Raw genomic sequence first — 14,737 nt, 5'->3', positions numbered from 1 at the left:
GAACTGTACACATTCCTGATCAGCAATTGTCCACACCTAGCTCAGTAACCATAAACTGGGCACCTTTGCACACAGGTCTTCCCAGCATCCGATTAAAATTATAAACTCAGTGGAATACAGATAATCCGCCTGTGTTATCATTGTAAACTGCATATCATGCTAGACTGAAAAAAAATTGACAGGCGGCACATTACCGTCAGCACCTGTGTTTATCACACGGCTCCAGCTAACCATGATTTCGTTACTGTCTACATCACTCAAGTTAAAAGGTCAAAAGGTCCCACGCGGTAATTATGTCACTGCCATTAGCTGCTCACTAGCCACATCACCAGTTGTCGTTTCAACTGGAGATATTGCTGCCAGCAGAATTCAACACTTCTCCTTCCACAGGGCAAAACAATGGATGGTCACGCAACACTTCAACCATTTAGTCATAAACTGGGCAAGTGGGCAAGAGATTTAGTGCACTGTCAACAAAACAACCACCACATCCTGCATTGATGATGTCATCCATGTCTTGGACGCATCAGGAAACATTAGCATTTACACTACAAAAGATATGTGGTCAACTGCATCCCAGATCAAATTAGCAGGTGATCTGAATGATCGAGTCGCAATGTGGGAAATACACAAAAGTGTATGTAGGGCTGTCCACTTTTTACCCAATCACCAAGACACTTCTGTTAATATCAGGTATAAGCAAGCCAACTGTCTCCTGGTACACAACAGTGTTGTAGTCAAGAAATCTAAAATGAGACCAAGTCATGACCAAGACCAGAGTGTAATAAGGCCTAGACAAGTCCAAGTCCTTTAGGGGTTGAGACCAAGTCAAGACCAAGGTAGGGCACACACTTTCACAATAAAGAGTATAACATGCAAAGCATTGGCGGTCCATAAATTGATCTTCCATTCCCACAAAAACACCTACAGAAAACAAATTATTTCTCTCCATTCATCTATTTTGTTGCTATACTGTATGCGTGTATGAGTACAACATGAGAAATGTCTTAATGAATTTATCAAAAGGCATTGCTAAGATAAATTTTATGTTTGGGAAATTCCTTTCCCCCAAATACAAACACTGTAAATCTGAAATTAACTTAACCATCTTACTCACCACTCCTATTTTGCACTGGCAGCTTAGTGATATCCCTGCAGTTGTTGTCTTGACCTGCCTTGAGGTAAAACTCCAGATTCCTTTTTGTCTAAGTATGAGCCAAAGACACGACTGAGACCTTCAAATGTGGTCTTGAGACCTCGAGACCAAGACCAATATCAAGTACCAGTAGAGAGGACCTTCTGCCACAGTCTTTCAAAAAACATCTAAAAGCAATCCGCCCTCTTTGTAATTAACTGAGTTTAATGTGCAATAACAACAAGCCATTATACGAAATGAGGCCGACAAAGTGCCTTGCACGTTGCCAAATATGAGACAGATTGAGCGGGTTTCATAAGGGTCAATCACAACAACAGAGCACCCAGCTATTTACAGCAATTAGCACACTTGACAGGGAGCGGTACAGAAAGGAGTGCAGGCAGCGCTGGCAAAGGCCTCAGGGATGATCTGAAGAACAGAACATCTCAAGCAAGAACAAACTGTTTTGAGGGATGTACGACTTTTACACTTCATGTACTGATTCAACTGTGATTAATCAATTAATCCTGAGCATACAAAAATGGCACTCCAATTTGCTCTATTATAAAGGTCAGACATGAGACCATCACATCATCCTGACCCCACAGTGTGTCCTATTTTCTGCCTGGTGGTGGCTGCACACGTGACACCAGTGTTGCCATGGATGTATCTCTACTTTCATTATAATTTGACTAAGTACAAGTACAGTAAGTAGAGATGGGGATAGTTCATTTTTGTTGGAACTGATACCATTATCGAGACTCCTTAATGTTCCAAGTCTTTAACGATACTACTACTGATACCTTTCTATTATTTGGTGGAAAGATGAGGCAAAAATACATTTTTAACATAACTGGTTTTGCTTTTATTACCTAAAATGTGACTGTTTCTTTTATACTGCTGGGAAAACTAAATTCTCACCCAAACATCTGTATTATCTCAAACCTCTGTATTATCTCGCCAAAAACGATTTCCTTTTTTCTTGATGTTACATTTGAGCACATCATGATGACCATTTATTTACCTTTGCTTAAGTCATTTTACTGAGCTGACCTTGAACAGACCACAATGTAACCTTATTCAACCTCATTTATTTGGCTAACAAGCTCTTATCCTGCCCATTTCAACTTGGATTTCAACATTGGATTACTATTTTTAACTGAAAGGACTTACTACAATGTTTGGGTGTGCTTACCACTGCTCCTGTGATTTGACGACGATGAAGACGGCGTTAAAGGAGTGTTTTTTTTAACCCAAAGACACTCGAAGGTACTGCATTTAGGTTTAATTTGATGTACAATCTATACGCATGCAGAACAGTGGATTTAAATGATGTGACTTGACTCAAGATGCAATGTTATGTAATAGGACCAATGGGACTTGACAGCAGTATTGATAACCTTAACTTTATTAATTTTCTGGTTTAAAAAAAAAGCAGAACTGAGTCTCAATAGAACTGGGTTTTAATCCCCATCTCTAAGAGTAAGCATAGATTGGTGACCTCTGGGTCCTATCTTTACCTTGGGTTAAGTTCTTGTTGGGGCTACTATTACAACCTTCTTCGCTTCATATTGTTTTACTCCCACCCTTAGCTTCATACATCTCTGAACACATGCTTTAAATGTTTTTACTACATACTGACTTCTACTGACATCTTTTCAGGGTATGGAGTACCCGACTACAGTGTCAACCTTTCGCCCCTGATCTTTACCTGTTTTGCTCAATCGCAGAACTTTACAGGAAATCTTAATAGATTTTACACATCAAAGCCAGTTTTATTGTTAATATAATAACCCTCTGAAAAAATAACCCTGATAAGAGTTTGACCATTTACCAAGCATGGTAGGCTTTACACAATGACACTACAGAGTTGCATTATGAGAAATGTACTGTAGGATCCAGCATTATTGCAGCTTGAGAACTAAAAGTCAGAATATCTCTGCCTTTGCTGCATCGATCTTGAACATCCATTTTTAATCCATCTCATGCAAGTTTCCAAACTTTGCAGAAGTGCAATACTACATCACTACAGCACTCACAATACCAGAGTAAAGCCAACTATCAATCATTTAGACTGCAACTTAAATTCCACAAAGGATGATTTATTCGTGAGACAAGACAAAGCTTTAAGACTCTTGTAAAAAGGGAGGTTCTAACTTCAAGAATTAGACATGTAATATGGTTTTGTGTGTCACTACCTACTGTATTTATTAATCAATCAGATACCTATACAGACACACTTAACCTACACAGCTTCCACAAGAATGCATGAAGAGCCGGCAAAGGTGTCACTGAAGTTGACCTTTGACCTTTTGGATATAAAATGTCATCAATTCATCATTCTATCCTATTAGACATTTTGTGTGAAATTTTGTCATATTTAGCTTAACTTCAACAATCAAACTCTAATCAGTTAATTCTCGAGGCCAAGTTTGTGCCAAATTTAAGAAGACTCTCTCAAGACCATCTTGAGATATTGTGTAGATGAGAATGTGACAGATCCACAGTCACAGTGACCTTTGACCTTTGACTTGAGTCAAAGTGGACATGTGTGTGCTGTCCACATGTGTACTTGTGGTATCATGTTTACGAGATTGAGATGCATACAAGTCACACTGACCTTGACCTTTGACCACTGAAATCTAATTGGTTCATAGTTGAGTCCAAGTGAATGTTTGCGCCAAATCTCAAGAAATTCCCTAAAAATGTTCCAGATACCACTTTCATGAGATGAGGTCACAGTGATCTTGACCGATGACCACAAAATTCTAATCAGTTCATCCTAAGCTTAAAATGGCTGTTTGTGCCAAATTTGAAGAAATTCCCTCAAGCCTTCTTGACATTTTGCATTTACAAGAACGAGCGACAAGCTCAAAATGACCTTTTCCTTCCACCACCAAAATCTAATTATTTCATCCTTGAATCCAAGTGGGCACTTGTGCCAAATTTGAAGAAATTCCTTCTAGGTGTTTCTTTTTATATTGTGTTTAGGACAATGGGGCAAAAGTATGTGCTTTGCAGAGCTAACTTTGTCTGATCAACACTCCAAAACACAATGGTATTATAGTTATTTCGACTGTAGACCAAATAAATAGAGAAAAGCAGACATTTTCACCTTTAAGAAGCTGCAAGCTGAAATGTTTGGCATTTTTTTCTTGAACTATGACATCAGAAATGTATGTTTCATCAATGTTTTGATAAAGAACATGCTGTCAGTTCACTATTTGTTTCACTATATTGTCCATCCATGACTTTATGGTCCATATATCAGCTGCACCCTAGTAGCAGTAAGGCCAGGAGAATAAATCTACACATGTCCGATACGTGTGACACCGGGAGGACAGTGTGTGCTGCCGTCACATCAATATTTCAGCACAAAGCCTGTTGTTCGGAGGAGTGTAACTGAGGCCGTCCTCCACCCCAGGCACTCTCCGAACTAGACCATCGTGGCAAGAACGATGCGGCCTGGGTGGCTGCGGCTGCACGTGCCGCTCCTGCACGCTGGCTACCACCCATGGGCCTCTAGCACTCTCTGACAACAACCCTGGCAAATGAGGCATCGGCTGAGACCCACACACACATACACAAATAAAAAAAAATGCTATAAAGCCAACACACACACTGCCACCCTGAATCAGCACAAGTGTCAAGCTCTTGTGTTGTGGTAGTGTTTGCGATTAAAGCTGCACTCAGCAATGAGGATAAAAGAAGAGCTGCAACAGAAGAGGATTTCATCTCCAGCAGGAGAGACCCTGGGATTTCCTCTCATCTGTGCACTTTCAAACATTTATACAAGTCCAAACCTAACGGAGAGTGACTAGCATCTATTTCCCAAACATTTTCTACAGTTCCTCATGGGAAATTCCAAAGTGTTACCAACAGGTCATACAGTCCCACTTGCATGCTTTTGGTCAAAACCAACTGACATCAAATCCTCTGTATTTGCAACTCATCATACCTTGGGGCAGCAACTAACAGTCTTGTGGCTTAATCTGACCTTTACTTTTTTAACTGATCAATTTATTAAATCGTCACAATGTCCTTAAACCTACAATGGTGGTATGAGATTACTTGTTTTGTCCAACCAACAGTTCAAGACCTAACGGGATAGGGACACATCTTTTGAGGTCAGGGTTGTATGGAGTACTTATTCATAGTCAGTATCTTACCTACAGCAGATGTCAGTCAGCATGATCCCAGTTTAGAGAAGCAGACAGGAGTATTACCATGGAAGCTACGCAATGTACTTCTATGGAGGGGGGTTAGAAGCAATAATGCAGTTAGCCACCTAAACAAGTCCAACTTACAAAACTTAGTATCAGTTAAAGTGTGCGCTATATTGAGAATATTTTCACCACTTTACATTGCGGTCAGACAGCCCTTTCTTTCGGCACTACATTTTCTCAACCATGAAAACGGCCATGCATTGTATCATGCTGACAATCAGCTGGCCAGACGTTCAGGGGTTTATGGAGGGCACAACAAATATAAGAAAATACAAAAAAAAAAAGATTATGACAGCAACGAGTAAATGGCATTCACTGTGGAAACAAAAGGATACCATTTTGAACCACAAAATAATCTGCAGAGGGAGACCTAACAGGCGTAGGAATATGAAGGTTCTATGGTTCAGAAAATGTAGTGCCAAAGAAAAGTGCTGTCATACAGCAAGGTGAAGCAGTAAAAATATTTTAAATATAGCATCTACTTAAACCTATATAGATTTTTTTTGGTGGCTAAAATACATTTGTCTGCTAACCCCCATCCAGAGCACTACATTGTTGAGCTTAGTGTTGTTCCTCCAGCCTGCTTCTCCAAACTGGGGGCATGCCAACCCCCATCTACTGATGGTATTACGCAGATTATGGATAACTGGCTCATACAACCCCACATCAAAAAAATCTAAACTGTCCCTTTAAAATATTAAGAATATTGTCACATGAGACAAAGAAAAGTAGCACATTCTTCAAAACTCCTGAGAAAAAATTAAGCATATTTTCTTAAAAAATGACTAAATTATTATTTTTTCTGTATGTGTGTATCAACTTATTCGTTTTTACAGTTTGTTTTAGCTGTTGTCGTAAAACTATCATGCGGAGTTACCAAGTAATGCAAATTTAATCTCTGCCTGTGTCTGTCTGATGTTTGGTGCTCAGCAGGGAGTGTAAAGTGCACTTATCAGAGGTTTTGATTATGTGAGATCAGCTGCATTTAAATCAGATGATGAAAGCAGCCATAAAACTAAAACAATGAGCTAAAAAAGACTACAAAAGCTCTCAAACAAAAACTACAACTGGGTGATCATTTTCTATAATATGTCATAACGAGGAGCACCTTTTCATATTGCATGAAGTCATTCAGCACATGGAGATTGCTTATACAACAGTTTGTATGACATCTTTTGAAATTCAAATAGAATAGTTTATACACATATTTACTTACGTACTTGACATAAAATTAGATAGTTTAGTTTTAGGCAGGTAAGGTTATGAACTTTAGATTTAGGATAAGAAACATGGTGATAACACACATTCAAAAAATCCAAGAATTACTTTGTTTTCAGCAGGACACAAAGACTGGTCTCCCAGGGGAAAGTCCTGTGTTTGACCCATCCATCACGGCAATTTGCCTCATTACACGGACTCTGGATCTTTATACTACTTCCTTATTTACTCTTCCTCCTCTAGTCTGTCAGCACATTGGTCACGACTCATGTGATCAAAGCCTTCCTAATATCGTGGCGTATGCACGTATTTCTTGCTCATAATACCATGTTATATATGATTTTTTGTAGGTATACGTACAGACAGTGAATTACAATCTGAGTAATTCCATCCATTGTTGATGTAAAAACATTGATATGCATAGCTTTGCATTGCACCAGGGTTGTGGTCATTGGTTCTCTTCTCAGACAAATTTACAGTAAATCTAATTTGAATGAAGACTGAAGACAACATTGTTTTGGTTTCTAGCTGATGATACTCGAAATGTTCAAACATGTCCCTCTTGCTGGCTTTTAAAGATGCAAATGTGCAGTTTCCGGGTGCAGCTGTAGAGAGGTGTCTTCAAAGAAAACCACATTTGATGGTTCCCATTGAAACGCTATTCAAAACAGCAGTTGCACCTCTCACCCTCTCATAGCCCCTCCATTAGCCGATCAACAGAATGAGCTCTTCAGATGGTTGATGTCTGACAAAACCTTTTGAGATGCCGTGCTGGTTTCTAGGGCAGACGGAATTCCATGTGGTAATTACGGGGGAAAACGAAGCTGCTGATTCTATTGTGTGGTCCGATACACTGAAAAGGTCACTGATCTGTGGACTGAATGGATGCCTTGGGAATTACAATAACCCCTTTGTTTCTGCAGAGGAACCAACCCATCTCACCTACTGTTCCCTTCCCATCTAATCAGTGCGGAGAGGCTGGCAGCAGGAGAGATGACATTGACGAACCACAGTCCTTTCCCATAGAGTCAAGCGGAGGCATGCTGGGGGAAATGTATTGAGTTATGCTGCCACCCCCTGCCTCTCAGGCTGCTGGGAAAATGGGCACGGAGAGGTTGAGGTCAGAGCGGTCTAACAAGGCTTCGGAGGAAACAGGTCCCCTCTGTTCCTATTATCATCCTCTACATCTTTACGAAACATGTCTGGAGTCTTATATGTCCTCCAAACCCAGGTGGGCAAAGAATCGACTTCCATGTTTTAATAAAACGAAGATAAAAGTAGCCAAATGGCGGCCAGCCATAGGTCACGGTAAAGGGCAATGGGCTTTAAAGAAGCTCCGACCCTGACTAAAGTCTTATAGGTCAGTGGTCAATACATAGGAATAATAAATGACTGGAATTCAGCCTGGCAAATTACCGTTTCCATCCTCAGAGAGGCGAGAGCCGCAATCAATGGGAATTAAATTCAGTGCTGGTTGGTAAATTTGTAAGTAACAGGCGACACTTGGCTGTGGTTTATCTTGCTGCCAAGAAACACTTTTAAAAAATGAAGCACACTTTTTAAGACTTAAATTGTGATTTTATGGCAGTCAGCAGATGCAAAAAAAAACAACAAGTGTTCTGGAGCTGGGAAATTTTTTATGCCTATTGCCAAATTGCCTGAATTTTGGGGCTGATACAAAAATGCAAAAGACGATACCTTACTTTGAAGGATATAAACAGGGTTTTCCACAACCATCATCAAAGAGCAGGCATACTTCTGATTTCTGTCTAAACACAAGCTGCAGTGCAAGAATTTTACTGAAACAAAATACAGTCCTAAAGTTGCAAAATTGTGTCCTGACAGTCAGACAAAATTGCCATTCCTGCAGTGCTGATTTTTCATGCCTGTTGTTTTATGTTTCGGAGAGGTTGATATTTGCCCTAATCAGTCAGAAGTATCCGATCGCCCAAATCATTTTCAGTTAACAAGGTGCAGCAGGAGTTGCTAGGAGCACATTTAAGAGTGGTTATTTCTTTTAAATTGACTTGCAACAACTTGTAAGGCAGCCTCAATCTCACTCAAATACATCCCAATTGTTGTGGTTGTTTTTCTGAGAAGTGTCCAGCGGCAGACGCACCACACTTCCTTCCTATTTTCTCTCTCTCTAGAGTTAACCAATAGCTACGTTGCCATGCAGTACATGGATGTATTGTAAAAACAGTGTTGTTGTTGTTGCTTGCTAATATCAGCTCAGACGCTAGCTGAGGTGAGCTTCCGTAAGACGCATAAATGCTTCACAGTTTGAGAGTGGATACATACTGATATATTTTAGTACAAAACATGAAAGTCTCTTCAACTAGTGTTAATCATAGACCTTATTTTTATTACTTCTACCCCAAAACCCATTCAAGAAACACACTGACTTTAAGACAAGCGAACGGATTTCCAGGTTTTTGCATTCATTACTGGGTTTCTCTATGAGAAGTGACACATGGATATATCAAGGGACCTGGATACAGCATTCGAGGTGGAACCCTGTTCATTCCTATGACTGCTGCTTGGTGGAGCTTGAAGCCAAATTTGCTCTATTTCCATGGTATGAAATTATCCAGATCTTCAGTATCATGAGGGCCTTAAAGCACACGCACTAGTGACTTAGGAAGCTGAACACGACTGACTGACTAACTTCTGCTGTCCAAACAGCTAACACCCAGTTTAGTGCTCCGCTAACTCAAATGTGGATTGAAAGATTTAATCTTGAGGCTCATCTAGACTTTGAAAATGTTACTGGATTGAATAGATCAAATTATGATAATGAAATGATTCATTTCATGCGGGCTGTGTGACGACTTGTGGGAAAAAAAAATTTTGGGCCCAAGGCCATGACGTGACAGTGTAATTAAACTTTCAGGCAGTAAAAAAACTGGCTTTAAAGCCCAGCTAGTGCTGTTCCTGGGAGCTTGGTGTAATGGGACTGACACCAGATTTTTCTCGATACATCATCCAAGCACACAAAGATGACATCATTTTTAATTTGGCTTACATAGCTCCGGTTGGGTTGATTGTAACTGATCTGCACTGTATCTGTAAAATTAAATTTACTGTGTGGTATCAGTACACTGGGCAGGTCTTTTATGTTACGTTTGCCTTCTTTTTGTTGTTGATTCAGCACCTGGAGCAGTTATTTGGATGTTCACTGACTTGAAAATATATTTTTAAAAAAAAATCATCCCGAGGCTGTATAACCAAAAGACAAGGAGAATAGGAAGCAGGTCTGGAGACAAATAACTGACAGAAATGAAGTTTTCAAGGTATAGCTTACCAGAAATACCTGTATCACACAAATGATCAAAGTCTATTTATGTGTCTGCTTAATGGCTCTTTCACGAGCGAAACTTTTAGACAGGGGATGAAGATAAGCTGCTCAGTAATGACAAGGCCACTGGAGATTAAAGAGATTTGATAGGCAAAGCAGCTACATGTTCACTGGCTGCAGTGGCGCCCTTTGTTCCTTGTGAACGATAAAAGTAAAGCTGCCCGAGGCTGTTTAGGAGGTTTGCGATAAAGGCTGCCACCTCTGGGACTGCACAATCAGAAATTGGTGGGTGAGCACAACCAGTGTGATGTCATCATCTGTCTGTTATGGCCTGCGTTAACGCACAGTGACATGCAGCCTGATTTCCAAGAAAGAGCAGAATGCGGAAGGAGAACAGATGATAGGAAGTCAGATGATTCACCCAGCTGTGACAGAACAGCGACAGCAGTGTGAGCAAAGTTCCTTTACTTCCCAAGAAAAAATACTAACTAATGGAGTTTGAATCTGACTACAACTGCCCCCCCTGCCCCCCCTCGCACCATCATTATACATTGTAGTCTGCCATCCTCAGAGACATTTAGGTCACTGTTTATCTAACATTCTTATATTCATTTATATCATATTGTAGGTCAACTTAAAGCTGCATGAATGCAATGAATGAATCATGTGAAAAGTGACAATTATGAAATTATCAGCCAACTCCACAGTTCCCTTCAGCTCTTTGATGCTTTTAGCCTCTTTTAGCTTGATGTTTGGATCTACTCGCTGCTTCTATTAGACTCTTTTCCAGCAGGAGTTAGCATTTAGCATTTTTCTCAGGGCTTGGTGGAAACCAAAACAAGACTAAAACAAAATTGAATAATGGACTACTACTCTTCAGGTGGCCTGACACATGACTTCAAATGAATGCTAATGTTGCTCCAGGTCTGACTGATGTGTAAATAAGCAACTATTTGCACACACGTTTGCCATTATAACTTCATAAGGTGATAAAACAGTAAGCCACTGTTGTGTTGATAGCAAGCATCAACCTCCAGGGCTGAAAAACGAAGCCAACACAGACGTGAGAAAAGCTGCAGTTCCTCTAATGGCCACTTGGGGCTGGCTCCAAACCCCATAGACTTCCATGTTAAAATGCCTAACTTTACAGCAGAAATCAACATGTTTACAGCCTGGTACAAAAATGGTTTTGCTCTCTATAGTTAATTTACCCATTCCTGACAACACCAGGAGGGAATTTTTATATAACTAGCCGTATAAATGTCATTAGGGTTTAGATTCATGCATTAGTGGGGCCAGGACCATTTATAACATGTAGGTGTGGTCCGTTTTCAAGTTACGAGCACTGCAACAACGTTGGTTAGGTAAACGTAACTGTGGCGTAACCCCAGATTTACAAAGTTTAAGCATAGCTGTAACTGTTGCTATTTTAGTATGTCTTCAATTGAATTGAAAGTTAATTTTAACTTTTTGGTCACTTGTAAGTATTGCTCAGTGTTGGGTCGGACTGAAAGACCCTCTAAACATTTTGATGTTTGTTTTTGCTAGCAAATTTAACAATTAGCATTAGTATTATCACTGTTAACCCTAGCTGTGAATGTAGGCTACCGTGCAAGCTAAGCTAGCACCTCGCATGAGGGTGACATCACTGTGGCTACATTCATTATTTTATACAGTCTATGGTTTACAGCTTGTTCTGCTGCCACCAAATGACCGAAAAACACATCAAAAGAAATGCCCATTTAATGCAGCTTTATTATACTGAATGGCATTACAGTCTAAATCTAATTGATGTAAATTAATAAATTGACTGACTTAAATTAAATTAAATTTAAATTTAAAACTTTTTTTTCAGTTGAGTCAACCTATAGCCTGTTATAAAAGCTTTTACATTCCCCCTTCTAATAATTTTTTTTTTACATTTTTTTAGAATAAACAAAAGAACTCCTTGGTTTGCATGGACAGTGAGAGCCAGCATGGCTGACCTGTAAGACAGGTCAGCCATGCTGGCCAAGACACACAAAAACAGCATCATACACACAGACACGAGAAAAACAGAAATAATGTAAAAGCCCTAGTATACTGCTCACACTGTTTGATTGACAGGTGATCACTGCATAGCAGCGCAAAGGCACCACAGCGGCCAGCCACTGAACTGAGACCAAGAAATGAGTCTGATTTTCAGAAATGACCTCATGGAAATGTAATTAACACAGGGTGAAATCATAAAATTAAAGGAAGTGCCAGGGAGCTAAAGTGAATATTAAAAACAGGGAGGAGCTGCTGGTACGCCAGCAGCAGACTCAGACTTCATTTCCCTTACTTGACACTGTGTATCACATTGATGATGATTATAACAACTACTCAGAGTCAGACGCCCTAAAAGGGCTTTAAATTCCTAATGAAAAATAAAAAAACATTATCTGCGCATCTTTCACAAAAGCATGAAGACTGAGGCTTACTCACAGGCCTTTGGTGGAACTGCCACTTATCTGTATAAGAAGAGATGAACTCCTACAAGGATAAGGACATGAAGGGCTAAACACACAGTTTATCATAGCCAAAAGTTGTAAAAATGGACATTACTGGAGGATTTTCACATTCCCCAGTGCTTGGACACATTTCATAGAATGAAAGCTTTTGTCATAAAAAAATAAATAAATTGAAATTTTATAAAAATCTGACCTTTAAATACTGATATTTCAGTCAAATCACTTGATCAAATCAATGTCTCATTAAAAAAAAAATGCCAAAAATTACCATTTGCTTTATCTTATTCAACTTTTAACTTTCAAACATCAGTGGGTGAGCTTTAAAATCTAACAACTAATTTATGCGAGCTGAAGGGTCATGCACTTTCCCCAAGCCACTCAGAGAGGCTCATGGGAAAATAATTGTAGCTTTAGAGAGGGGGGGGGGGAGTCAAACCCCAGCCACCCCTTAATCTGATAAAGATGATTAATAAAGAACACTCCCTAACATATTATTCTATGTAATTTTAACAGAAAATATGAAGTATTGGATTCAGACTGCTAAATTCTTAGAGTGGTTTTTACCTCACAGTTCACTTCATCACGATCATGCTCTGAAGGTCACACTTTGAGTACCTTTTGTTGAACCAAATCTGCCATAGAGCTCTCTGTAGGGAGCCTGTGGGCTTTTCATTTAAACAGCTGATACACACAATGCTGCAAGCCAATATGGATGTGACAGGTAGGCTGCTGGAGTTTAATGTGCCTGCTGTTTTTGACATTTACAATTGTTAATTTTTAATAGATAGTCTATGATTGGTATTAGCAGATAAGCGAGTCACATGAGGAATTTGCGGTTTCAGCTCCTTTTTGTTCAGATGTGTTTTTAAGTGTCAGTTTCAAAGAACATAGTGGCCCCAGCCTCACTGATTCCCCTGTGTAATCTGTTTTGAAACAGCTTGTTCTCGAGCACTCGTTCCTCGGACTGTTTTTTAAAGGTTTATCGGAAGCAGACGCCAGTCTAATGTCCTACCTGTGGAGCAGAGCAGGTGACGGTGTATGTGCGCAACGACGGACACTCACCAACTGATTTCAGCGCGCTTCGCCGGGGAAAAAAAGCCACGGAGTCCGAAGTTGGAGCTAGCCGCCAGCCACCATGTTCTGCAGGGACGAAGAAGAGTAAGTGTGTAGTGTCAGGGGGTCCGTCTGCTGCGACACATTACACTGCTTCATTACCGCTGACACCGCTGGACCCGCGGCGGAGTGTTGGACAACACCGCGCTGACAGCACACGGTCAGCCCAGCACTTCACTGTGGGCTCATTCCCAGCAGCAACAGGGAGGAGCGTCAGGTGCGCACGCTTACAGCGGAAGATACAGGAAGAGAAGGGATAAGGCCTTCAAAGTAAAAGCAGAGCAGCTGTCTAAGTAGAGAAGAGAGAAAACTGCTTTGATTATGACCAGAAAATTAGAATATTCTAGAAAAAAATTGCGTCAGAATATACACAGAACATACACAATAGAATATAGATTTTGAAAGGAATATTATTCCACAAATGAAACAGTTACAGCAAAAATAAATAAATAAATAGCACCACTGCTGCTACTAATACTACTACAACTAATAATAATAATAATAATAATAATAATAATAATAATGAATATAATAATATAATAATGAGTGATGGCAATATGTTGCTCAGACCGACAGGATATATTGATATAAAAATAAATTAGCTTTTGTAATGCTTAATATTTAAAACATTGTCTTGCCCCATGGCCCTAAAAAGAGGCTTTTCTGTCTGACCTGAATCTCAAACTGTTAACTTAAAATGACATTCGTTTATGGCCATAATACAGTGTAGTGCTTCAAGAAATACAATTTTACAAACGTTTTCATTTCACTTGTTCAGTTCAATTTAGATTATAGCTTTTTGTTAGTGTTGCGTATTTAATGGTGCAATTGTGATTTTCATTATCAAAATGATCGTGTAGATGTAGAAAGTGTTGCAGTAGAGAGTGACTGTGCAAGATTTTTTTTATTGCGATTAACAAATATTTGGTTTTATTTTGAAGTTAGATTGGTGCCGTTTCCTGTTTAACTCTCGGCGTTTTATCTTGCCGCTGGCGCTCAAAGGTTTGTACCATTGTTTTTTCTCACTGAGGGGCGCACCTCAAATATTACGAAATGGAATCGCCTTTCCACCTGAAGTTTGATATAATACAATCACTCTGTAATCTGTCGTCAGCCCTACAACAGGTTATATAAGTATTTTGTTTTACCTATTCTTGCTGCACATTCTTAACATGCAGATAATAAAGCTAACTTAAAGGCACTTGTATTGTACATACTAGCACCTTTTATAGAAACAGAAAAACAGTGGATAGAA

General features: G+C 39.6%; 1 protein-coding gene across 1 annotated transcript in view; it reads right to left on the bottom strand.

The window, feature by feature from the left end:
* The window catches only part of LOC121957382 (cAMP-dependent protein kinase inhibitor beta), a 32,756-nt gene extending 19,054 nt beyond the window's left edge, over positions 1-13,702 (bottom strand). Inside the window, exon 1 of the mRNA XM_042505925.2 lies at positions 13,432-13,702. The gene's annotated coding sequence lies outside the window, so the exon portion shown is untranslated. The remainder of the gene's footprint in view (positions 1-13,431) is intronic.
* Between the last annotated feature and the right edge of the window lie 1,035 nt (positions 13,703-14,737).

The sequence above is a fragment of the Plectropomus leopardus genome, chromosome 17 (assembly GCF_026936395.1).
Source record: "Plectropomus leopardus strain MGB_pleo_1.0 chromosome 17, ASM2693639v1, whole genome shotgun sequence".
Classification (NCBI taxonomy): domain Eukaryota; kingdom Metazoa; phylum Chordata; class Actinopteri; order Perciformes; family Serranidae; genus Plectropomus; species Plectropomus leopardus.
Note: the sequence above shows the minus strand (reverse complement) of the source record. Positions and strands in the feature narration are given on the sequence as shown.